This window comes from Megascapheus bottae, chromosome 4, assembly GCF_031878675.1.
Source record: "Megascapheus bottae isolate mThoBot1 chromosome 4, mThoBot2.hap1, whole genome shotgun sequence".
Lineage (NCBI taxonomy): Eukaryota > Metazoa > Chordata > Mammalia > Rodentia > Geomyidae > Megascapheus > Megascapheus bottae.
The window spans coordinates 16945180-16970822 of record NC_143512.1 but is presented as its reverse complement, the minus strand read 5'-3'; the positions used below and the strand labels follow the sequence as shown (position 1 = coordinate 16970822).

Sequence of the window (25643 nt, the reverse complement as noted above, 5' to 3'; positions counted from 1 at the left end):
TTTGTGGGCGGGGGGAAGAGATAGAGAAAGACAGAGAGAGAGAGAGAGAGAAGGAAAGGAAGGAAGGAAGGAAGGAAGGAAGGAAGGAAGGAAGGAAGGAAGGAAGGAAGGAAGGAAGAAAAAGGAGAGGGAGATGGAAGAAGTCAGGGAGAAAAAAATCCTTCATAGGAAAAAAAATCATTCATTGATTTATGCAACATGCAACAAATACTTATTGATCTAACATGCCTACCCCTGGGGATGAAGTTTAAAAACAGAAAACAGGGTCAGGAGTTTAGCCAAGTGGGAGAGTGTTTGCCTAGCTTGCACGAAACCCGAGTTCAATTCCTCAGTACAGCATACATAGAAAAACAAGCCAGAAATGGTGCTGCGGCTCAAGTGGTAGAGCTCTAGCCTTGAGAAAGCCCAAGGACAGTGCCCATGCCCTGAGTTCAAGGCCCAGAACTGGCAAAAATAAAAAAAAAATAAAACAACTGGGGATTGGGGAGAAGGAAATGGGGACCAAGACATGAGAAAGGGTATCAATGTATGTGAATTAATGCACCTTCCATCTGGCGAATATAATGTAACCCTTCTATTAATTACAATAAAAATATATGAAAAAAAAGAAAACAAGTGACTCACAAAACTTACTGCCTAACAGGAAAGAAAGTTATTTCTTGAACAATTAAAACTAAATATAAGAAAGATTAATTGGAAAGGACACAGTGTGCTGAAACTATGCTCATGTCTTAGGTTAAGTAATCAGAATAAAGTGAAATCAGTTGAAGATAGTGGAAAGAAAAGTTATAATCATGTACTGAAGTATATTTAGGAACACTGTGCATATATTTTATTTTCTTGTTAAAAATAGCTCATTGATTGAGGGTAATTAAATAAAATTGCTTTTATTAGAGGAAGGACATGTCTGGATCATCCAGACATTGGAGATTAAGTCAAGATAAAATGGTACAGGTGGTTCCACACTTGTAATTCCAAGCAAATGGAAATGACTGAGCTTTGCAAGGAGAAAAGTAATAAATCAAATGTGGAAGGGCTTGGTAGGTGGATGCAAGAAGCATGAAGATCTTGCATGCATTAATTATCAGTTGAGCTTAGTGCTTGCCATTGTTCTCTCCCAACCATGTATCATAAGACATACGCATCATTAGCCTAACTGGAGAGATGGAAACAAGCTTACATTGTCTCTCCAATGTTCTATCAGCTACCTCCATTTTTATACATTCTCTAAATCTACTGTACTATGCCTGATACCGAGAGGTCACAGAGGGCCTATCTCCCAGGGGTGTTACTGAATTCATCAGGATTGCTAGGGATTGTGTCAACCTGCTGTCTCAGCTGCCCTTCTTGCTCTTTCTCTCCCAAAAGAGCACTGGCAGAGGTAAGACAGGAATGGGTATATTGAATAAAGAGTCAAAATCTTGGTGAAAAGAAACAAGCAAAATGGTCAAAGCAAGGCTAAGGATAGTAGGATAAAAGTGCTTTATTTAGTGACAGAAAATAAAGCTAAGTGGTAATATTCACCTCTTTCTTGGCAGTCCATGCTACTATCACAAAGTACTATAATGTAGCTAGTTTGAGTAACAGATACATATTTTTGAGTGTTAAGGAAATCAAGGTCCTTTGTTGTTTTGTTTTAATTAGTGATAACTCCTTAGCTGGCAAAGGGCTACCTTCTCAGTGGGTTGTCCCCATGTGATGGAAAGATTCCATCTCGATTCCTCTTCTTATGAGATTTCTATTCACACATAAGAGCTCTGTCTCATGACTTCTCAAAGGCTCACTTCCAAATACCATCATTACATGGGGGGTTATGGCTTTCATATATAAAATGAGTAGGGGGAGTTGGGCTAAACATTCATCCAATACCAATGGAATGATCTAACATAGAGTTCTTCATTAACTATACTTTTCTAACCTAGTGTATAAGTAACTTTTTCATATCCAACAACTCATTTACTGTTTTACTCATTCATTCATCTATCCATCTACCACTTACCTATCCATTAATTAATTAATTATTTTTGTCAGTAATGGCAATTGAACTCATGGCCATTAAACAAACATTCTAACACGGAATCAAACTTTTAGTTCTAATTTTCCCTCTTAAGAAGAAAGCAATATCTAAATACCCAGAAGTGGCTCATTTACTTTTCATATATGGTTTCTAGATAGTTTCTCCTGCTGATTTCCAGTTTAATTCTGTAACTCACTGAGAACATACTTTGAATAATTTCAGTACTTCTACATGTGTTGTTGATAGCTTTACAAAGCAAAATTTGATCTATTTGGGGTAATGTTTCACATATACCTATGAAGAATATATATTCTCCTGTACCTAGGTAGAATGGTTGGGATACATCAACTTAATATTAAGCTAGTAATAGTACTAGTCAAGTATTGCCTACTTGTTCATCAAATAGTGAAAGAGAAATGTTGACCTACACAAATGGAATTATAGAATTTTCTTTCTTTTCTCTTTGCACAATATGGTAGCACTGTGTTCCTGTATTTGTTGTTTTGCCAGGCGCATTAGTATTCAGTTCTTCATGAAGGATTTGCCTTTTCCATCATGGAAAGTATAACACATGGTTGCTAATTGTTTCTTCTTCTTGTACTATTAATACCATTCTTAAGCATTTGCTGTTGTTGGTGGTGGTGGTGGTGGTGGTGGTGGTGGTGGTCATGGGGCTTGAACTCTGGGCTGGGTTTCTGTCCCTAAGCTTTTCAGCTCAAAGCTATTGTTCTACCACATTGAGCCACAGCTCCACTCACTTGAGCATTCTTTTAATGTATTAATGTATATCTTTCCTATCTTGGTTTACTTCTAGTCTATCAATGCTTTGCTCTTTCAAGCAATAGATTCTTTTTGCTCAATGCTTATTTTGGTGGAGGAATAAAAGAGATGTAACCCTCTTATTGTGGTATATGTCAGGTTTCCACATGCCTCATTTTCCCGAGTCTTTCTCCATAATTTCCCCTCATGGCTGCAAGACTGAGCCCACCAGCTCTATACCTACCTCAGGAGTAGGTATGTTTGGTATGTCTTTGATTGATATCTTTTCTTGTTGTTCCCTTTCCTCAGTACCTATGAGCTTTTACCAGTGCTCTAAGAGTGTAAGAAGAGATAGAAGAGACAGAGAGCTTTGTCCTCACTCTACATCCTACAGTTCACTCTTATGGTATGCCTCTTAAGGTATACATTTGCAACATTCTTGCTGATTGTTCCTGTGGATATATAATCCTTTGTGTAAAACTGCAAGATGAGTAAAAATTCTCTGTGTCCTTTAGGGGTTATATGTTCTTCAAGTCATCAATTTATTTGAAAACTAAACTCCTTACCTGTCACAAACTGTGTCTATTTCAGGGAATATTTCACATATCTTCGCAGCTTTCAGCAAATGTCCTGAAAGGAATATGCCACTCTGTTTCCTTCCTTTCTCTTGTCCTGTTGACTCATCTGCGAATATGAGAGCTGGAGCCAATGCAACCACCTTGTATCATAAGGTGAATGTGTAGATGAGAGGGCAGGTCTGGTAGAGCAGCAAGCCAGAAGTACCATACATTACTGTGTTATCTATATTTGGGTTTAATGGAGAACTAGGATAATTTTAAAGCTGTTTAATGTCATTTTGGATACACTAAATCCTTGCTGAACTGAATTCTAAATAATAAGATGAACAATTATTCATACTCGGGACAAACAATTGATGTCAGGATGAAGGCAATCTGAGGACAAGAGCTGATATCTTCTGATGTCTTCCTTCTGCAACCCATATTCAACAACCAGCACCTGGCCTGGAGGTTCAAAACCCCGTGGTATTCAATAAATATTCAGTAATGAAAAGTGCAGGCCTACCATCTGACTCTGACTCCAACTTCTCCAGACTATATATTTTTACTGTTATTTTGGGTAAATTTTTTTTTGGTGGGTCATGGAGCTTGAATTCAGCCTGGGCACTGTCCCTGAGCTCTTCAGCGTAAGGCTACTGCCCTACCCTTGAGCCAAGCCCCACTTCCCATTTTCTAGATGTTAACTGGAGATAAGTGTCTCAGGTCCTTTTGTACCCAGGCTATTGATTACAGGTGTGAGCCACAGTGCCTGGCTGGTACGATGTTTTAAATGATGACTTATAAGTAACTCCTGCACCTGCCCCATTCATTGCGACATTTTCTACAAGACGCATCATTAACGGGATGAATTGCTTATCTTTCTTTCTTGTTTTTTTTCGCCTTTTCAGATGTAAGGTGCATTAAAAAGATGAGAATACATTTCAGAGAGAGGTAGATAAGAAATCAGGACCTGAACATCTCCTAGGTGAAAAACCTGCCCCCTAATAAATAATGGTAGCTCTAGGTTAAGTGCACACACAGCTCTTTACCTGTTTCACTCTGACTGAAAGTCAAGTCATGGAATATTCTTGAAGATCTAGTTCTTTTTGTTTCCCCCCAAAATACAATTATCCACTTATTTACATCCCCTCTTGAAGAAGTAAATATCAGTGCAGTTCTCCCAATCTGTCACTGGACCAAAGAGAAAATTGAAGAGTTTCTAGCAAGTATCTAAATGAGTCCAGGATGCACCTGGACCATTCTTGTTCAGCTCTAAGTTTTTTAAGACCAGGAGCTCTGCCAAGCATTTGAATCTTAAATGTCGTTCCTGAAAAACATAACATGTAGGATGTTTCTTATACCTATGGCAGCTGTTACTACAAAAATACCAGTAACTAGAATCTTGAGGAATTTAATTAAAGATGAAGGAAAGTGGATGAGAAATAGTATTTCTCCCTGTAACACACACACACACACACACACACACACACACACACACACACGTTCTCTCCACATTGCTAGAATGTGTCTGTCCTTCTCATCCCGGCAGCAAGAATGTATCTGAAATTTGTCAAAAATACTGGCTTTGAGTCATTCTGTAGGCATGGAAAAGGTAAGATTAATAAAGAACATTTGTTATAATTCTGCAACCAATTTATGTAATGGAGTTCATAATAAATAACCACACTTAACACAAGCATTCATCAAAGCCAATTTACACATCAATTTGTTCACTATGTGTTAAGCCATTTATAAGAATAAGTTGGTTTCTTTCTCTATTCCCCATTCTCTGTTAAAGTAAAAATTATTGTTAGATATGGTAATTTTTTGGCTTTTATAGAAGCAGCGTTGATGGTGATATATGTTGACTTCCTAGCTGCTGTTACATGATGTATAATTTTGCACAGCATGTTGCTTCTGTCTGGAGTAAGAGGAAATTATTGTTTTAAAAATATAAAACCATTATTGATAGTCTGTTCTCCAATAACTTGTCACCTCAGGTGAACACAATCACCACAGGAAAAGCTGTGGACTTCCATAGTTAGTTCACTCACCATTACACACAGACAAAGGACAGGGGCCACCCCAGCCAAACAAAGTCACCAATAATTACCAAGCATCTTATTATAAAAGCATTCTAGAGTTATGCCATTCCTAAACTTTATCCAACACCATCATCTCTGCACTGTCATGGCGATAGGATAGTTCGTACCTTTGCATATTCTAGAAAAGTCTGAATTACGTGGTCATTTTTAAACAGAAGTGGAAAGAAAAATGGATCCAAGATCCCATAGGGATATAGGAAAATTGAAGTCAGAATGTATGTAAAAAAAACAAATACTAAAAAGAAAGACCGTGATCTTCTCTTACCAGTCAAGTCCATCATGGTGACAGTAGCTTGTCTGGTATAAGACATCCATATTATATATTCATGGAGGATATGAGTATGTTCCTTGTTAATGACAAGAGAACTTGGATAGACATCTTTAAATTAATGGTCCTGATGAAGGGCCATATCTTTCTATCTCATGCTTTTTAACCTTAGGAATTCAGTTATACTATAAAAGGTTTTTTTTAAAGCTGAATACAATAAATTGTATTCTAACTTATAACTTGAATCTGCCTCATCATGTCGTTTTGCTAGTTCTTTATCACTTTCTTTCACAGTGATAAAGTTTACTTTATCCATTTTCTTCTTGTTTTATTGTTTCTTACAATCTCTTTTTCCTGAGATAGATAAACTTCCTTAGAGCAGTGTTCGCCTGAGTCTTTCAGACATCCTCCATGAATTTGTGGCTGGTGTATGGTATACTCTGTTTAAACCAAAGTTGCAACAGAGCTTTTTGTCTGGGACAGGGCATCTTGGGCTTAATGATATTGACATTAGTGTCTGAAGCAATGACATCTTCAGGATTCAATTTCACACAAGCTCTTTTCTCCTCGGTACATAGTAAATTCTTTACTTTTATCTATCAAGGAAACAAGTACTGGCAAGGATTGAAGAAGGAGAGGAATCCATACACACCGTTAGTGAGAATGTAAATTAGTGTACCTTAATGGAAGTCAGAATGCGGGTTCCCTGAGAAATTAAAGTTAGAGCTACCATATGATCTGGCTATACAATTTTTTTTTGCTAGTTCTGGATATGAGCATTGTCCTTGGACGTTTTGTTTTTCTCAAGGCTGGAGCTCTATCACTTGAGCCTCAACACCACTTCTGGCTTTTTTTCTATGTATGTGATACCAAGGAATTGAACCCAGATCTTTGTACATGCTAGGTAAGCACTCAACTGCTAGGCCAAACTCCCTGCCCTGGCTATACCACTTCTAACGTGTACCCAAAGGAATGTATGTCAGCATACAATAGAGATAATGCACAACCATATTTCTCTCTCTCTCTCTCTCTCTCTCTCTCTCTCTCTCTCTCTCTCTCTCTCTTCTCTCTCTCTCTCTCTCTCTCTCTCTCTCTCACACACACACACACACACACACACACACACATACACACATACATACATACATATGAGGGTATTTTTTAATCATAAAGAAAAATAACATTTTGTTATTTACAGGAAAATGAATAGAATTAGGGATCATGTTATGTTAAATAAGCCAAGATTCAGAATGACAAATATCGTGTGCTTTTTCTCATGTACAGAATCTAGATATAAAAATGAAGGACATGAATATAAAAAAATAACAGTTTAGGGCAGGGAAGTGAGGACTGGTAGTAAAGGGGACAGGAAAAAAAGAGTTGGATGGAGATGAGTGCATGCAACTGAAATTTATTAAATATATATGAAAATTAGATAATATAGAAGAACATTTTTAAAAAGGTGGATGTGATCAAGACTCATTCTGTGGATATATGGAAATCTCACAATATAATGCCTGTATACAAATTAATATATATTAATAACAAAAATAGAAAAGTGTCCACTCCATTAAGCAAGTAATTCTAAACAATAAATCTTATTCCTTTTTTGAAATGAATGGGTATATACTATGGTTCTCAGTCTTTTTTTTTTGTACCTTATAGCTTTTATTCAGGAAAGAACAGTGAATTTTAGGTTTACACAGAGTCAATAATGAAGACCAGTTGAATTCTTTGCTATAGACACAACAATAGAACAATCAACAACTTACATGTAGTTAATACCAACTCAGTGGCAATATTGCTATGACCCAGAGCTGGTGTGTGTGTTTCTAATACCTTTCTTGATTTTAGACTGTGGGACTGTTGACCTGATTCTGCACATGGTCAAGTAGCTGTAGATTTGAAGATATGAGAGAGGCCACGGTGGGTGCCCAAAGCTACTTGCATCCGTGGCTTCTTACTCCAGGCTGATAGACCAAAGCCACTCACTACCCATGAGTCCCAATGCCACATGTTGGCTGCTTTCATTTACAGTGGCTGTGACCTATGGTTTTACTAAGATTATGCAGGATCTAAGCAGGCTATGAGTCCCCGACCACATTCAGATGCTACATTTCCAGCTCTGTCTTGCACATGACTTCAGTAAGTGAAGGAATTTATTTATTCCTCTGTCTCTCTTCAGATCTCTACATAGGAGAGTTATGCCTTTTTTCTAGATATTCATCAAAGAACAATATCTGTCATGATTCAAGTTATGGTGTGAAAAAAACAGTGAAATCATTAAGTACAAATTTGCTAACCAAAAGCTAAACAGGAAGCCTAACAAAGTAGAAACAATCTGAAACAGCAGCTCTTTGTGGCCTGGTACCCACACAGGCATGAAGGTGTTTCTGGGTAGTCATGTGAGAATTGATTTATGCAGTCCTGAAAAGGTGATGTGAACTACCTATCAATGACCTTTGACTCTTTCTTCTTACCCTAGACGGTTCTGTGGTCTGCAATGATGAACCCTCAACAAAGAAAGCATCTAACCTAGGGAGGAAAATAGCGTACCTGACCCAAAGACAGGAGAGAAGGTTACAAGAAGTAAATGTTTTCTGACAGTAAAGCTTATTCTGACCACAGCTATTAATTCTGTTGTCAGGAGGAATAAAGACACTTCTTAAGAAAGGTATCAAAATGAGTTGGATCTAGGAATTCCAAGCAGCTTTTGGCATGGAAATCCTTCAAAGCCTCCCTTTTCCTGTCTGTTAACTCTACCCAAAACCTGCTTCAAATCTTTGGTAAAAACAAGCTCTTATTCTTCAGACCCTGAAATAAGATGCTTAATCTCTTTGGGAGACAGTGAGTCCACAGAAAATCTGAACTATTTCTATTTATTGATTTTTTTTAATGGTTAGAGAGAAGAGTATAGATCTGTATAGAAAATGAGACATGAAGAAGAGACTGAAACTAGTTTTTAAATCTCTTCTCTCTCGGGCACTATTAAGGAAAAGAAAAGCAGTATATTTTCCACAGGTATTACTTTAGCCCTTCATGAGAAACGCATCTGCTCCCAAGTGTCCTTCAGTAGCCTCGACCTGGCATTGCAGCACACAGGGTGGCTGCCATCTGTCTCTACCAGGACATACGAGATGAGGCACTTGGGGCCACGCTCAAATGGCTTGCTTTCCATTTCTAGTCCACATGGCCTCATTTCCACTTCCTCTTTTACTCTGTCTTGGAGACCATGCCAGTAACATGTCTAGGCCTCGTCAACTCTTATCCTTGCCTTTTATATTTACATTATTTTATCCTTCTCCTAAAATCAATCTGCCCTCCCTCTTGCTTGAGTGAAAGCACTCTGTGGTGCGGTCATAGCCTGTGCTTTTTCATTGCAGTAGGCTGTTAGAATCATAGGGTTTTTTTTTTATTAGTAGTAATCTTCATCAGTAACTAAATTACCACATATAAATACTCATTAACACAAGTGTTGCCTCATGTAGTTCAGATTCAAGACCAATTCACATTTCCTGTCTTACTAAGGGCCAAGCTCAGACCTTTTCTACTGTGACATCACTGCTGAATTGTCACATTGAGTCTCTGCAAATTCCTCTCTGGCATTGGTTGAGGACAAATAAGAGATAACATGTCACTTGCTGTGAGAGGTGAAGGGGCCCCGCCCCACAGGAGGTAACCCACATTCTCACGTGGTTGGTGTGTTCTTTCACTAACAAAAGACTTGTTATGTGATCTGTGGATGGCCATTACCATGAGCTGTCAGAAGTTGTGTGTGTGTGTGTGTGTGTGTGTGTGTGTGTGTGTGTGTTGTTCTGCATGTGGTATGATTCTCCTCCTATTTGCCCTCATCTTTCACTCATTCTCTTCTGTCTTAGGCTCTCATTGGCAACAAAGGAATGCTTTTAAATCACTTAAGATTCCAGCTGCTTCATTGATAAAATATAACACAGTAAGCCAATTATTTTGATTATTTTTAACTGAGTTTTTCCCCAATATAAAAGCAATGACATATCATAAGTGAGCTGATCATTTGAAGTGAGAATTACAATTTTAGTGACACATTGAACTCAGTGACACAGTGAGCCTGTCCCCTTACTATTATATGTTCAAATAAATATATATCATGTAAGCTTCCACATTCATAAGAAATCAAACTTAATTTCATAGAAATAGCATATTTCACCCCAACATCAGAAGTCTGTAAAAGATCAATCAGATTGTACAGTATGTAAAACATCTGTGTGAACACAATACGAAAAATACAATATTCAAATTCTACTGCTAAAGTCTATCAGCAGGCAGAACTAAAAAGCAGCTAAGCAAATTCTTCCATCTCTAGAATCTATACTCACTGTGTTTTATATTTTTAACTAAATTCATTTTTAGCTGATCCATTAATAATTGAAAACTACACCTCTGGATTTGGTGCTATGTGAGACATCAATGAATGTTCCTATTGTGTAATATTTGAACCAGATACAGCAGATTATAGCCCCATATATCTATCATTTCTTCATAGTGAAACTCAGAATCCTTTGTTCTAGCTTTGTGAACTATATGGTGCATTTAGTTATCTATAAATACCTTACTGCAAATTGTACTCCCAAACTTCTTACGCAGATCGAAATGTACCTTAGTAGTCATCAATGAATACTCCCACTATCTAATTATGTTTACTTTTTTTTGCCAGTCCTGGGGCTTGAACTCAGGACCTGAGCACTGTCCTTGGGATTTTTCCTCAAGGCTAGTGCCCTGCCACTTGAGTCACAGCACCACTTCCAGGTTTTCTATGGATGTAGTACCGAGGAATCGAACTCAAGTCTTTGCGCATGCTAGGCAAGCATTCTACCACTAGGCCAAACTCCCAGCCCTAATTATGTTTAATTTTAATGTGGACAGGCAAGATGCCTGAAATATAAGAAATGGATCATGTAAAGTCAATGAAGTTATCAAATACAATTGGACCAACAATTTTTAAGAGTAGGCCTATGTTTCTTTTTCCTTTGATCACTGTGCCTGATGCTAACTGATGTCTTATAGTATCTCTTTGTTTACTCAACTCTTTTAATCCAACACCTTGGTAAATTGGGTTGTTTGTCTCTTTTATCTAATTGAAGACATTCTGCCATTTCTAATCCTTTTCTTAGAAGTATTATAGATATCAAAAGCCATATTTTGCTCTAGCCTTCAACAGCCTTGGGTCACAGGAAAATGTCCACTCTCTGTGGCTGCTGGTGCTTATGATAGAGGCTACTGTATTTTGAAAACTCCTGTCCAAAGCCTGTAGCTTGACTAATGGATTTGAGCAGCCATGTCAGTCTTATTCTCTTCTCAGTTTGAAGATGCTCTGTGGTACAACAGTGTTTCATTTCTACCAGTAATTCCAGATCACAAAATTCAACTTGACAGGCATACGTACAATCTTCTTTACTCTAGCTTTCAGTACTCAGATCTGAGGTGAATAAAGTTCACAAGTTGGTAGTTAGCAATGTACTTTAACTATTTGTACAAGCAGCAGAATGGCTGAGGCAGACCAAGGCAGACTTGACTTTCTGGCCTAGCAAAGAGTATCAATATGTAGACCCCATTCATTAGGAGTTTTGCCTTCTCCATCCCTCTTTGGGCCCCATGGGATCATGGGATCTAATCTTCAAGGATCTGTTCCATGCCCAGGATGGCTTTTCAATTTGTAAAAACCAACACAAAACAATTACTTTTGAAATAGTAAGCTTAATGAGTGTTTTACATGCCCAGAATTCCTATCAAATATCATAGCCTAGAATCTAGATGGACCAAGGGCACAAAGCACACTTGTGGACCCAACATGATGTATTTTAGTCACATTAACTATCAACATATGATAACAATAGGGTTGTACATGTAATATAAATATGAATATCTACAATGAGCTGTTAAACTATCAGAAGGTATTAATGACTTTCTCTTCTGATATTGAGACAGTTTTACTGACAGGAAACTGCCCAGTTTAAATGACAGTCGGTTTCGAGCCCTTATGAGTGCAATTGTTTCCTCCAGACTGAGTGCAAATTTCTGTGGCCTCTGTCATTGAACTGGCCTTGGTGCTTTTATGAGACTAGGCAAAATGTCTCTGGATACATATCTTGGTCAAGAGTAGACACTAAACGGAGAGACTGAGGAGGTCAAAGACATTTTGTGACATTTGTCTCAAAGAGAGGTCAGTGCACCTTGGCTGCCAAGGGAAGAGTGAGAATTCTCTGAAGAAATTTCAAATGCCTGTGAGCAGAAGGAAAAGGGATGGAATTGTTAGAAATAGCAAATGCTCACTAGCAGCTCTGTTTGTGGTACTTTGGTGTAAGATTCTAATGTCTTTAAATTCTGCAAAGCTGTGATAAAAAGCAAAACTAAGATGACTTCTTCTGTGCTTTGGGTATATTCTCTACAGACTACATATCACGGATATGTGGCCATGAGCTATGAGCCTGACTCCTTATAATAAAGGTTTGAGGCCATAGGATGAACAGGAAAGTCTCAGTCTTGGTATTGCGATTCTAGAGAAAATTTTAAGTAATGAAATTCTTAGGCCATGAACAGAATCAGAAATTTCTCTAAGAGTACCATGAGGCAGAGACGCACATCTAAGGGTTTTCCCCATGGTGTGTCCTTTCCCATCACTCTCAGCCACATAAAACCTACTAATCCACAGTGGTGCCGCAGGACAGAAGACTGCTTCCCCTCAGGATTTGCTGGAATAACTAAGGATGTCCCATATTCTCATTTTGATCTGTGTCACTTCAACTATCAGTAGATTGTCAAAAGGTAAAACGATTTCTTGCCACAGTACTGCCATGGACCATTCATACCTCAGGAGATTTAGGAATGATATTAGCAAATATGCAAAGTGTGTGACGCTGCAGAGCTGCTGCAAAGATTTGTTCAAGGCAGAGGAATTATTTATGCCGGAGGGAAGAATTACAATAGGAACACACAGGAATTTGAGTGAATGAATTCCGAACACCGTTGAATTTAGTGTCTACTATGAACTTCTGTTTGTTAAAACAATCCAAACACCTTTAAGTGTTGGTAAGTGTCAGAGACCAAGGAGTTAAACGGAACAAAGCAAAGACCCTCTAGCCTTGAGCAAATCGCATCTGGTTGAGTCATCTGCACAAAATACTTCTCGGAATAACCGCAGGTGGTTGCTTGGGTTAGCACAACGGCCAAAAGAACAGCCTGACCCACCCCTAACCTTGAGACTTCTCCTTCTTGTTATCACAAAAACTCTCCATCCCCCCCCTCTATACTCCCTTCCTTACACTCAGGGTATATAAACCCTGCTTTACTTTTAATAAATGAGACCTTGACGCGACTCAGATTGTCTCTGTCTTTCTTTATGCGCCTGGTCTCCTTCCTCTCTTTCCCCCATTGGTTTTCTTCTTTTAGGAGGTGCCTCTTCGAGCCGCATGAATAGCTGAACCCGCGGGTCGGGAGAAGTGGCGCCCAACGTGGGGCTGGAAGCACGGTGACCTACCGGACGGCGTGGAGAGCAGGGGACCCCGATTATATTAAGGTAGAGACGCCCACACCGCATCGCTCGTGCACCGTGGGAGAGTCTTGAGGTAAGTTCTGCCGTCCCATCAACCATGGGCAAAGCGTTATCAAAAGAGGTTTTATATATAAAAGAAATGAAAGGATCACTTAGGGAGAGAGGAATAAGAGTTAAAAAGAAAGATTTGGTAAAATTCTTTTGTTTTGTTGAAAGAAAAATATGTCACTAAAACCTTATAAAAATATTTATCCTATTATTCCTAAGACTTCTCCTGATAATGGCAGGCTCAACCCCCCCTCTGAGGTGGAGCTAGAGGAGGAGGCAGCGCATTATGAGGAAGAAAGATATGGCCCTTTTCCTCTTCCCCAAGTTTCTGTAGCTACACAGACTCCAGAGATAAGGGCCCTTCACTGGCCCACCCCTCCCCCCTATCCAGACACCCCTCTCCCATCAGCCCCACCACAGGAAATGTTGAGATCATTCTCTGTTCCTCCGGAGGTGCAAGGTCTCCTTAAATCCAAAGACTCTCCCTTGAAACAAGTGACAGAATTAAAAAACGTGCTTCATTTAAAAAGAGAGTTAAGGGACCTCACTTTGCAAATTCATGATTTACAAATGGATCTTATTGGGGAAGCCTTGACTACCCCCCATGCCTCGGGTAACAAGCCCGCTAAAACACCCTCGGCCTCAAAGAGCCGCAATAGTAGACTCAGATCCGGGGCGCAAACTGTTTCCTTCTCCTTCCCGGTAATTACTCGCTCTAACACTCAACCTCGGGAACAAGAGGGGGAGGGAGGAGAAGCAGGAAAGGAGGAGGCGGACACCACCAGAAGGCAGGAGGAGGGACAAAACCTAGATTCCTCTGCCTCCGAGGAGGAAGGGGGTGATCAGGAGGAGGCAAGGAGACATTCTCAAATTACATATAGGAGATTGACGTTTAAACAAATTAAAGAACTACATTCGGCTGTTAAGAATTATGGAATTAACGCCCCTTTTACTTTAACAGTACTGGAGGGCCTCGGGGGTGAGGGACATTTATTGCCTCTTGAGTGGCACAAGATTGTACAGTCTGTTTTAACCAGGAGTCAATATCTAACCTGGAAAGCTGAATTTATAGATAAGGCAGAAAATCAAGCCATTACCAATAAAAAACATACACAAATGGCTTCATGGTCTTCTGATAAAATTTCAGGGAGGGGCAAATTTGCCTCGGAGGAAAAACAACAAAAACTCCCTGCAGGAATATTAACCCAGACTGCTCAGGCTGCCCTGGCCGCCTGGAGAGCCGTGCCTGCTGCAGGAGCGGTTACTACCTCTCTTTCCAGGGTAGTACAAGGCAATAATGAACCATATTCTCAATTTGTTGCCAGACTGTTAGAAGCAGCTGAAAGAATTTAGGTGAGGTAGATACAGATAATATTATAGTTAGACAGTTGGCCATAGAAAATGCTAATGCAGCCTGTAAAGCTGCTTTAAGAGGCAAAACAAAGACCCTAGATTTAAATGGTATGATTAAAATTTGCAATGATGTGGATTCCTTTGAACATAAAATGTCTAAATCTATTAATTTGGCCATTGGAGCCATACTCCAAAACCAGACTCCACCTTCAGGAAAACTAGGACGAATATCTAGCCCTAAAAACTGTTTTAAATGTGGACAAATTGGACATTTTGCTAGAGAATGCCCTGGAACTATTAAACAACCCAATGTTCCTGGGACGATTCCCCTCCCCCTTCCCCTTGGCCTTTGTCCTAAATGCAAAAGAGGCCGTCACTGGGCTAGAGAGTGCCGGTCCAAGACCGATATAAATGGCCAGCCTTTATCTGTGGTCTCGGGAAACGGGCTATGGGCCCCAGTAGGGGGCCCTACCTACCCACCACGACAACCAATGACCCCTCCCGCCCAAAATCTGCCTCTGATGCAAACATCGCTGACTCAGACTTGTTCCGAGCCACTGCAGGCAGCGCAGAACTGGACCCTCTGTTCCTCCACCACCAGAATTATAACTCCAGAGGAAGGAACAGTTGTTATAAACTCTGGAAGGTTCGGGCCTCCCCCGCCAGGAATGTTTTTTCTTATTATAGGCCGAGCTTCAAGCTCACTGCAAGGACTCTCCTTTAAAATGGTTTATCTGAATAAAAAAAGGATCTGAAAGGAATTCTCTTAAATGTTTGCTCAAAAGGGAAAATAATCATGGAATGTTCATGTAAGTCGTAAAAGGTTTGAGTATGTCGCCAATGATATGAGTATGTCTTGAGTAAAGTTGGTATGCAGTTAAACTGCAGTAATGTAAATAGAGTCAGAATTGATACACTGATGTGAGGGGTTGCTATACTTGGATGTATATTTTCTAATTGTGTGGGTTTTCTTGGGTGCAGAACTGGGAGGGAATGCTGTATGCCCCTCCAAACCAAAGAATGCTGTCTGCCCAGCATTCTGCCCAGGTCTGATAGCAATTGTTAGCCCCCCCACCACAAGGCCATATGTTATCTCTGGTATCAGAGGCAGCCCCAGGAGTCATTTAAAGGAAAACTTGGGAAAGCTAAACTAGCTGACAGTGCTAACCATGATTCAGTCCAGTCCTTCCAGGCCTTACAGGTTGATCTAGGGACATGTTCATCGTCTGGTTTCTAACATCCTGGCTCTCCCACAGCTATCCCTAAAGAATATTTTAAAATTGTAATAGATATAAAAGACTGTTTTTTCTCCATTCCCCTCGATCCTGGAGATTGTAAAAGATTTGCCTTTTCCATACCCATGATAAACCATAAAGGCCCTAATCCCCGCTTTCAATGGCGAGTGTTGCCACAGGGTATGGCTAATTCTCCCACTCTTTGTCAAAAATTTGTGGCTCAATCCATAGACCCAATTCGTGTTCAATACCCTCATATATATATTATACATTATATGGATGACCTATTAATTGCTGCCAAACTAGAAATGGAGGCACATCAAGTGACTCAAAAAATAGTTATTGCTTTACAAGACAGAGGACTTTTTATCTCCCCAGAAAAAATTCAAACTTGCTATCCCTTCTTGTTCCTGGGTTTTCAATTAGAACCCTCTTTAATATATGCTCAAAAAATTCAAATCAAAAGGAATAAGCTAAATTGTCTAAATGATTTCCAAAAACTCCTTGGAGACATTAATTGGCTACGTCCTCACCTTAAATTAACAACAGGAGATCTCAAACCCCTGTTTAATATTCTACAGGGAGATTCTGACCCTTCCTCCCCCAGAAAACTTACGCCCGAAGCTGAAAAAGCCCTAATAAAGTTAGAGGAGGCCATTACACAACAAAATATAGGTTACTTCAACCCCTCCTTGACCCTTTATTTAATCATTTTTGCCACAGAATTTACACCCACCGGTTTATTATGGCAAAAAACCGTGCCCCTGTTATGGATTCATGCCTCCGCCTCTCAGTCCAAGGTACTCCCCTCCTACCCCTCTTTGGTCTCCCAACTTATTTTTCTGGGGCTCAAGACTTCTGTCAGATATTTTGGCAAGGATCCTGATATCATAATCACCCCTTACTCTAAGGAACAAATTAATTGGTTACAACAAAGACAAGATGATTGGGCTGTTTTATGCACTGGGTTCCAGGGTAGCTTTGATACTCACATGCCCAGCGACAGACTTATTCAATTCCTTAATATTACTCCTTTTGTTTTTCTAAAAAATACCTTGATAAAGCCCATCCCCAATACTTTGAGCATCTTTATTGATGGTTCAAAAAATGGAAAAGCTTCATATGTTATTAATAATGTTTCCCACTTTGTAAATACTTCCTTTAAATCTGCTCAGTTAGTAGAATTATTTGCTGCGCTTTGTGTTTTTTGGTTATTAAAGACCCACCCTTTTAATCTGTTTTCAGATAGCCATTATGTTGTCAGAGCTTTACAAGTTTTAGAAATGGTTCCGGTTATTCAGCCTACTACACCTACTTTTCAATTATTTTTTGAATTGCAAAAACTTATTAGACAACGTTCGTACCCTTTCTTTGTAGGACATATTCGTGCTCATTCTGGCCTACCTGGGCCACTAACCCGGGGCAATGAATTAGCTGACTTGGCAACCCAAATAGTTACCCTATCTCAAACAGTTAATCCGGTGACCCTTGCACAAGAGGCCCATGCTGTTCACCACCTTAATGCTCAGACCCTGTACTTAAAATTTAAAATTACTAGAGAACGGGCAAGACAAATTGTTAAAAACTGCCAAAATTGCCTAACCCTGCTCCCTGAACCCCATGTAGGTGTAAACCCTAGAGGGCTCATACCTGGACAACTTTGGCAGATGGATGTTACTCATGTCCCCTCCTTTGGAAGGTTAAAATATGTACATGTTACCATTGATACCTTTAGTGGATTTATTTGTGCCTCTGCTCATTTAGGGGAGGCCACAAAAAATGTTATAAACCATCTCCTATATGTTTTTTCTGTCATGGGACAACCCCAAACTATAAAGACGGACAATGGGCCCGGATATACCAGTCAAAAGTTCAAACAATTTTGCTCCCAAATGAGCATAAAACATATTACTGGAATCCCCTACAACCCCCAAGGACAAGGAATAGTGGAAAGGGCTCATCAGACTTTAAAAAACACCCTCATTAAACTTGCCTCACAAGAAACATTATATTCCCTTAAAGGAAACTATAAGACTTTGCTATTACATGCTCTCTTTGTTTTAAACTTTTTAACCCTTGACGCTAATGGCAAATCTGCTGCAGAACGCCTTTGGCATCCCACCACACAAACAGATTACGCCCAGGCCCTATGGAAAGACCCACTGACGGGAATATGGAATGGCCCTGACCCAGTCATTATCTGGGGAAAAGGATCAGCTTGCATTTATAATTCTAAAGAAGGGGGAGCTAGATGGTTGCCTGAAAGATTAATAAAACCATATAATAAACAATAAAGCCATATAACTAATTCCAGGGTGGCGCCTGAGAACAAAAATATTTTTCTTTTACAGGTCAACAAACATGATGATGAGGCCTTCCCTGTCGTCACTCCGCATGATGCTATTGACGGTGATGCTCTCTGGCAGAAGTTGTCCTCCAAAATCGACGAGGATTAGACTTACTTTTTCTACAGCAAGGAGGCTTATGCGCGGTTTTAAAGGAAAAATGCTGCGTATATGTAGATAGAACAGGACTTGTTAAGGATAGCTTAGAAAAAATTACAGCTAGCCTAGAAAAGCGAAAAAGAGAAAGGGAAAAACAAGAATCTTGGTATCAAAATTGGTTCTCCACATCTCCCTGGCTATCAACTCTTTTACCCTCCCTCTTGGGCCCCCTTGTGGGACTTCTCCTCCTAATTTCTTTTGGCCCTTGGGCTTTTCAGCGCCTTACGCGATTTATAAAAAATCAAATTGATTCTGCCTTTTCCAAAAACTCAATCTCGGTGCATTATCATCGCTTAGAGGCTCAGGATGACCCTGTAGGGTCCGAAACAAGCACTCCCGAAAGAGGTCTCCAGTTTCATACACTTCTTGGCTGATAAACCCCAAGCGGCTAGAGAGGATCCAATGACGGGATTATTATGGAGCTTACCCTGGGTGGCACAACATACAGAGGCCGTCGAGGCCGGCTCAACAAGGCATGTTGCCAGGAGTAAGGGTCCCTCCATATAGCCTAAGACAGGGTGTTCTCTCCACCTATAGAGACCTTGTTCTTTAAAGGAAAGGGGGAATTGTCAGAGACCAAGGAGTTAAACGGAACAAAGCAAAGACCCTCTAGCCTTGAGCAAATCGCATCTGGTTGAGTCATCTGCACAAAATACTTCTCGGAATAACCACAGGTGGTTGCTTGGGTTAGCACAACGGCCAAAAGAACAGCCTGACCCACCCCTAACCTTGAGACTTCTCCTTCTTGTTATCACAAAAACTCTCCATCCCCCCCCCTCTATACTCCCTTCCTTACACTCAGGGTATATAAACCCTGCTTTACTTTTAATAAATGAGACCTTGACGCGACTCAGATTGTCTCTGTCTTTCTTTATGCGCCTGGTCTCCTTCCTCTCTTTCCCCCATTGGTTTTCTTCTTTTAGGAGGTGCCTCTTCGAGCCGCATGAATAGCTGAACCCGCGGGTCGGGAGAGGTAAGATGTAAATATTCAGTGTACAGCTTGTACTAGTGGGTGGGGGGTGGAAGATGTATATATATATATACAGAGAGAGAGAGAGAGAGAGAGAGAGAGAGATCTAAACTAGTTTTCAGTTGTTTGTGAGGAAGAATGGGGAATGAGAGAGGAAGACAGGACAGTGAAAGAAGATGCTGAAGCAAATGTGATTTCTCTGTGGCCAGTGATGGAAGAGTGATGAGTGATGAAGCATTGGTGAACTCAATTCCAAAAGGAAGCAAGTACTGTGTAGCTGAAGATCCTGCACTTCCCACTCAGATGGTTCCTAGCTTCCATGTGCATGTGTGCGGGAGATAGGACTGCTACATGCAATAAAGCTGCAGGGTCCAAAGGAAGACAGCTGAGATGCCCATGGCAAAAAGGGAACTAAGATATTGGGATCTAGAAATATCTGACTGAAAAATGCAAGGGAAATCTATCAAATAAGTTGCTTGAAATGCCATCAAGCAATTAGTCATGGAAAAAGACTGGCTAAGCAGAAAGGAAACAGGATTCAGAGTCCTAATTGTGTTAAATTCAAATGGGGAATCCAAGGGTCAAGCTGCAAGCCAACTCTCTTTCTCAGATGCAGGCAAAAGAAAAGCAAGGTGGATACAGGAACATTGAAGCAGGATTATCACAGACTCAATGCAGCAGAGAGATAACTCATGCTCAGTCTGACTGGTGATTCTGAACACTGCTTCCTTCAGTTCCAAAGGGCAAAGCTGTGTTCTCTGACAAGGTAGCAAAATAAACAAGTAATAATCTGCTATAATTTTACACACATGATCTAGAACAGTGAAATATTTAGAGATATCAGATGAAGAAGGAAAATATGCCCCATTCCCAAGTGGAAAGAAATGGGTCAATATAAATGGAATTAAATATGACCAGATATAGTTCAGCAGATCTAGAATTAAATGTACCTATAGATATGGGCTAAGTAATCTAAAGAAAAAGTTAACAATCTTCAATAAGAAATGTTCTCATTGCCTTACTTTATGTAACTGTAACCCCTCTGTACATTACCCTTACAATAAAAGAAAAGAAAAAGAAAAAATGAATTAAGCAAAAAGTATTTGGGGATAAAAGTCTTAAAATAGTTATTAGATTATTACTAATTTATTATTACTAATTTTTCTTGAAAGTCAAGATGAAATTCTAAAATTAGCTACCTATGGTGTCTCACTATGTAGCATTTAGTAACTAAGGAAGCTAATGCAGGAATATCACTTTAGAATAATTTGGATGACACTGTCTTAAACAATAGATAAATAGATGATAGAAAATTTTAAAGTCATCTACCATTTCTGAGAATTGATAAAACTCTGGCTTATTGGTATTTTACAATTTACAAAGAAAAAGAAAAAAATTAACAGAAAAGTTGTTTATAGAATAATGACCAAATTTTAACTGATAAAAGGTATATCTGCCTAAAGTGGTCACAAGATATGAAGTGAGTTTTTGAAGCTATAGGGTGTGAGTAGAAACCTCAGATATTTCTGGGAAATTATAAAATAACATACCAACTTCAGATATTATTTGTATTTTTCATACAGTTCCAATTTTGCCCACATACAATTCAAACATAGTTCCTAATTATCTTCTTAGAGAAATGGGAGTATGTGTCCACACAAATATCTCGTAGTATTAGAATTCTTATTACTAGGATTAGAAGCAACTGTCATCAGAGGAATATATTCATAAACTTCGATACCAAGAGATAGCAGTTTTGACAGTCAAAAAAATAAATCATACTACATAAACAATATGAATGAATGTGGAAAGTATTACTCCGCATGTAAAGAGATAACTCCAAAATAATATGATAATATAGACTGTAGGAACCTATTGATATCGAGTTCTAAGACAAAGGAACTTAATACATAATTATTGCCCCTTTGCAAAGAAACTGTGCAGGAAGGAACATAACAAAGTTTAGGATATTAGCGATGTTCTATATCTTGGCTGAGCCCATGTATAATTGAAAACAAATCTGACCGTACTCATTAAACTGTACGTTTTAATCCATTTAGAAATTGTTCTTGATTACATTAAGATTTAAGAAGGTAATCCAATATGGGCAGAATTTTTCTAACAGCACCTTTGAAACATTAGACAAGATGAATCAATTTTGAAGGGAATATTACCTTTCCAAGTCAATGTGAGTAAAGAACCCAAATAACAGAATAACTATGAAAGCAAAGCAGTGAATAACAGATCTTCTTACACATTGTTCTGTTTCACTTCTTTTGCTGCTGCCTGGTCATGAATTACTTATTTTGTGACACGACCTCCTTGGAGAGAGAATGGAAGCAGAGCCTAGACAAATGAAGCCCGAGCCAGCAATGGCGGAAGAGGACTTGCCAGGAGCTGAAAGAGAGAACATTCTTTTTTTCTGCTAGAGATTTTGGGGGAAAAAAAACAGCCTTCTAGACACCCTAATTTCAGATTTCAACTTCCAAAATGGTGAGGAAATAAAGTTCTCTTATTATTAAGCCTCCTAATCTTATTTGTTTTGGCATCTTTAAGAAATAACTTCTGAGTTTCCCAAGGAGAAATGAAATAGTTATTAAAAGAAAAAACCTATAAACTTTTCATGAATGTGAGCAAGTATTGGAGAAAAGTGTTATATAAACATATTTGAATTGAGAGGAAACAATCCATATTTTGCACATACATGTGAAGTAAATGTAGAATATATTTCCTATATACTTCATATTTTTATTCAACAATGTCCTTCCTACTGTGTAATGGAAAAAGTAAACAAACAATCATAGTATAAGAAAATAAAACTTAAACTTGTCAATTTATATCATTAGTTACTTCCATATTTCACCTGTTTTATGCAAATAAATCTGGTCCTTTATCTTTCTTCCTACCCTCTGTTAGTAATGGAGAGAGTGGGCAGGTAGGGGCGTGTATACTAAAATCGTGGTGGAAGTGGCAAAATGGAGTCCAGATCCAAGACTTCGCCTCCATTTTCTCAAGTGCCCCCACGTGGTAGTTAATTCTTATACATTGTAATGGGTCTGCTTATTTAGCCATTAGGCTTCATGGTTCCGGTTCCACACCTTCAGTTATTATTACCAGCTAGTCACAATTCCACACGTTTCAAGTCTAAGTTCTGCTTATCTGCTACATCCAAACATTTTGCTCTCACTAAGACATGCAGGACCTTCTGCTCCCACTAACCACTTAGGAACTAGAATATTTGTTTTAGAATTGAATTGTTGTCTTAAAAAAAAAAAACCTTATAGCAGACATGGCACTAGACGTAACTTAGAGTTGGGCAATTCTAAACTTGGGAAACATAGATAACCAAAGGAATATGTGGAGAAATTAAGTGGATATGGGAATTTAAAAGCAAAAATGAATTGCATCATATTTTAGAGATCTCTGTTTCATTTTACATTTCTACTGACCACAAATGAATTAAGAAATATAGGCAGTTTGGCTGTCAGTAGAAATCATGTCTTCCTACCATATTACAGTTTTTAAAGATTGTTCAATACACTTATTTAAGATTTGCAATTATTCAAACTGTGGCTAAGTCTTTGTGGAGACATGAATACATGCCATTACATTACTATATTTATCGGTATTTTATATTATCTTGACATTTGTGTAATTCTGATATACTAGGTTTTCTTCATCATGTTGCTATCTTATTTTATGCAACTGAAAAATTATTTTGGTATACTTCAGTGATTTCCAAAATGTACAAAAAGTTTTGAGCTTCTTCAAATATCTATGATCCTAAACATCTTAATTTCTTTAGCCACCATATTTTCCTGGAGTTAGTCTTGTTATATAAAGCACCGCTTCCCACAGTCTTACTTAGAGAGGAGGAATTCACAGCACGTGTGCTGGCCTTTCTGTCCAAGTCCTGCTTCTATTCTCTCTCATAGACTCCACCAGGCCTGGCAGAAGTGGTGTCTGGGTTTTGTAGATCGTTCTGTGATCGATACTGCTTTAGAACTGCCTTTTTTTAGCTGCATGACTGTGCTCCTTGATGCCTGTTACTTGCATGGATAATAGTGAGATTGGTATTTTATTTTTGTACCCTGTGTCTTGTATATATGTTTATCCAAACTTGGGAAAGGAAGGGGTACAACAAAATGGTGAGATAAAGGACAAAGGGTGAACTAATGCCACAGTAATATTCACAAGACAATATGTTTGAAATGAAGTTTACACCTTGATGTGTGAGGAATGGGAGGTTGGTGAGGGAGGGAAAGAAGGAGAAAAACGAGGGAGGCGGTAACAACGTAGGACAAGAAATGTATGCTGTACTTTGTGTATGCAACTGTAACCCCTGTGTACATCATCTTGACAATAACATTAAATTAGAGCCGGGTACAGTGACTCACGCCTGTAATCCTAGCTACTTAGCAGGCTGAGATCTGAGGATCAAGGTTCAAAGCCAGCCTGGGCACAAAAGGACTTGAGACTCTCATCTCCAGTTAACCTCTAGAAAATGGGAAGGGGAGCTTGATTCAAGGGTAGGGTGGTGGGCTTGATTCAAGGGTAGGATGGTAGCCTTGAGCTGACGAGCTCGGGGACAGTGCCCAGGCTGAGTTCAAGCCCCATGATGCACAAAAAAAAAATAATTAATTAAATTAAATTAAAAGAGAAGAGGAAATTGACAGTTTTGCATCAAAGAAATAAGAATAATTTACCACCTTATTTTCAAAATACTACCATGAAAATTCTTCTCTAGTATATTTCTAGATAATAATTATAATGGAATATCCAGCTATCATTTTCTTTTGGTATATTTTATTAGCATACATGAACTCTGCAAAGATGTTTGTGAAATTTTCATAGGTGTATACATTGTGACTTGATCAAATTTACATCCCCATCTGTCCCCTTTCCCCACTAGACTTTCTGCCTTCCATTCTACCTTTTAGATTAATTGGCATGTATTACACACACACACACACACACACACACACACACACACACACACACACACACGAGAGAGAGAGAAAGAGAGAAAGAGAGAGAGAGAGAGATGAAAGTAAATATGTGGTCTGACATTTCACTTAACATCATGTTAGATAGTCAATAAATATATACAAAAGATGCTAACCTCATTAGTCCTAAAGGATATGCAAATAAAAACTACAATAAAATGTCATATCACCCTAATTAGAACAGCTATTACCAAAATAAAATAAATAAAGCAAATTAAAGGGCGTGGAAGGGCATGTAGAGAAAGAAATTTGCTGGTGGGAATGTAAAATAGGATAGTGACTGTGGATAACAGTACAGACATTCCTCAAAATATTAAACCTAGAACTGACAGATGACCCAGCAATGATAGTGGGACCTTTACTTAAGGAAGAAAAGGCAGCACACAAAAGAGATGCCTGTGTACTTGTGTGTAATACAGCACTATTAGCAATAGCTACTAGTCTAGATGGCCATAAAAGATGTACAGTATATACAGTATATATAACTAAAATAGATAGCATACATATATGTGTATATATACAAACGTAAATACATATATGCATATATTATATATACCATATAGTATTGCTCATTTATTTAAAAATTATGAAATACCACCATCTGTAGAGAAATGGAAGCATCTCAAAGGCATCATATTAAGCAAAATAAGCCAAATATACCAGTATCTTAAATAAGGCCCAGTAAATAGAACGATTACCAGATAATTACTGGATTACTACAAATCCCATGTAAACTTACAGCCAACAAGTCTTTCTGTGGGGAGAAGCCTGTCATGTGATAACATTGTAGAGAACACTGCTGAAGAGCAGCAGGAAGCTGAGGCTGGCACCGCATCCCAATTCTCCCCATTGTGTGTCCACTTCAACACTGACCACGTCACACTCCAATCACCATGTCATGTAAGGCACTGCGACCAGAATAGACACAAGTGACAAGATCAGGTTCTTAAGGGACACCAGATATCTACACTCATTTATTTCTTCTTGTAGTTTAGCTTAGTAATGCCTCGTTTTGAACTCAGGGATTTGTACTTCCCAGGCAGGTACAGTAACCTCTTTTATGCTTTCTATTATTGAACAGGGTCTCATATGCACACCTTGGCTATCCGGAGCTGCAATCCTTAGAGTTAGAATTTGCACACAACTAGAACTATGGAGATATGCCTCCATGCCCAGATTTTGCTTTATTTGCTGAAATGAGTTCTTGGGAACATTTTATCTGGGCAGGTCTGGAATTGAGTACCTAGGATCATAAGCTTGTGCATTTGATCATCAGCAATACTGCTGGTCCCC

The 25643-nt window shown here is 38.9% G+C and overlaps 1 long non-coding RNA gene across 1 annotated transcript in view; it reads right to left on the bottom strand.

Annotated features, from left to right (window-relative positions):
* The window catches only part of LOC150064113 (uncharacterized), a 39665-nt gene extending 14400 nt beyond the window's left edge, over positions 1-25265 (bottom strand). Inside the window, exon 1 of the long non-coding RNA XR_016535112.1 lies at positions 25090-25265. This is a non-coding gene — a long non-coding RNA (uncharacterized LOC150064113). The remainder of the gene's footprint in view (positions 1-25089) is intronic.
* Positions 25266-25643: the final 378 nt, after the last annotated feature.